Source organism: Myotis brandtii, unplaced genomic scaffold, assembly GCF_000412655.1.
Source record: "Myotis brandtii unplaced genomic scaffold, ASM41265v1 scaffold411, whole genome shotgun sequence".
In the NCBI taxonomy this organism is placed as follows: Eukaryota; Metazoa; Chordata; class Mammalia; order Chiroptera; family Vespertilionidae; genus Myotis; species Myotis brandtii.
In genome coordinates, this window is record NW_005365804.1 from 1,128,327 (window position 1) to 1,130,342 (window position 2,016).

Sequence of the window (2,016 nt, forward strand, 5' to 3'; positions counted from 1 at the left end):
TGGGAAGCCAGGTTAGGCCTCCCAGCCCCTCTCGGGGTCTGTGTTTTGGAATCCTTGTCCCCGATCATGAGCGACAGCGCTGGTGTCAGGGCCTTTGCCTCCGAGGCGGGGTGGAGCCCATGGCCAGCTTCCTCCCCAACCGCCTCAGAGGCAGAGGCCCGACACACGGTTCCGCCGCCTTCTCCAGGCCCGGAAGACTGAGCTCTGGTCCTGAGCCCGCAGACTGTCGATGGCACCTCAGCCATTAAAGTCGGGAGATTTCACACACACACACACACACACACACACACACACCCCGGGAACCCCAACGTCTGGCCTCTTTGGAACGGTCAAAAGGTTGGCAACACAGAGCCTGTGTCCTCCTGGCCCCGCCCACAGGGGGCATGGTGGCTGCCTCCTGCAGGAGATCTTGGGGGTACAGTCCACACTGCCCCTCACCTGCCTTACCTGGTGGCCCTGGAGGCAGGGGCTTTGTCACCTGCTGTTTAGAGGCCCGATGTGAAAGCCCCACCTCTAACCCTCCTCAGGGTGAGTCCAGGGCGTGGGGCGCGCATCCCAGAATGCTCTGCCAGGAAGACGGCAAACGTGCTCGCATCAAAGTCCTTGTGTGCATTTTGGGTTCTTTCCCAAGGAGAGGGTCTGCTGGCGGCTGGAGCTCAGCTCTAGGGCGGGTCGCCATCCTGGGACCGGCCCACTGGGGGCTGGTTTCCCCGCCCAGGGCTCCCGCCGAGCCAGGTCACCCTTGCCTCCGGATGGGGTGCACGCCCCTTCTCACCCCTCCGCAACTCCTGCGAGGCAGGCTGGGAGCTGGGGTGGACGCAGGTCCCAGATGTGCCCTGCTCACTGGCAGGCCCGTCTCCGCAGGCAGCCTCACCAGGAACCACTCAACGTGGAAAATCCTAGGGGCTGGGCAAGGACGGAGCCTGGCTTCCTAGTGCCTACCGTTTACGCAATCTGGGGAGCCTTTTAGGAGCAAAGAATATAAAGTTACAGATACAGAGGTAGGCACAGGCCTTGGCGGGGGCCTGTGCAAGGCACGCATCCTGAGGGGCAGCCCCCTGAGCCTCCCGGTGAGCTGCCCCTAGCGTGAGCCCAGAGGGTACAGGGGTCGCAACATCTACTGCATCTGCCCGCAGACTTGCCTGGGAGCTCGGGCCGGCTGGGTCCTGGGTGGGAGAGGCTGCCGAAGGCTGGCAGGCCCGGGCCAGGTGTCTCTCAGCTGGAGTCCCAGGTGTGGCCTGATGCTCGGACACAGGGAGGGCTGGGCCGAGGCCTGGGCGTGGGCTGGAGGTGAGCAGGGCTCATTGTGACCCTGGCTTTGTGCTGGCAGGTGGAGAGCCTGAAGGAGAAGCTCATCAGCCAGGCCCAGGAAGTGAGCCGCCTCCGATCAGAGCTGGTGAGGCCACCATCGCGTCCCGCAGGGGGCAGCGGGCGGGCGGGGCCGATGTGCAGTCTGGCCTCCGGACGAGGGGTGAGGGGTGTGAGCCCAGCAGCCCAAGGGGGCAGCGTCCCGCCTGGGAAATGCTCCCGGATACTTACTACCTTCACTAGGCCCTCTGAGGTCACGTGACGCCCTCCTGGGGCAGGAGGTGACTTCTCCCTTGCGATGCGAGGTCGGAGTGTGAGCTCTGTATAAATACGACTTGTGACTTTCACACTCAGGAAAATAGGATGCTGGGGGTGGGGTGCTGCCGGAGCAGTGCCTGTCTCACCGCCCTCTCCATCTCTCTCTCCTGTCTTCATCTTTCTCTCCTGAGCCCCTTCTCTCCCTCTCTCTCCTTCCTTCCTCTTTTCTCCTTCTCTCTGTCTTTCTCCGCCCTCTCCCTGCCCTTGCACACACTCTGCCCTCCCCGCTTGCTTCCCCGTGACCACCCCGGCCACATGCCCCCTGGGCTGACTCCACAGGGAGGCACGGACCTGGAGAAGCACCGGGACCTGCTGATGGTGGAGAATGAGCGACTGAGGCAGGAGATGCGGCGCTGCGAGGCCGAGCTGCAGGAGCTGCGTGCAAAGCCG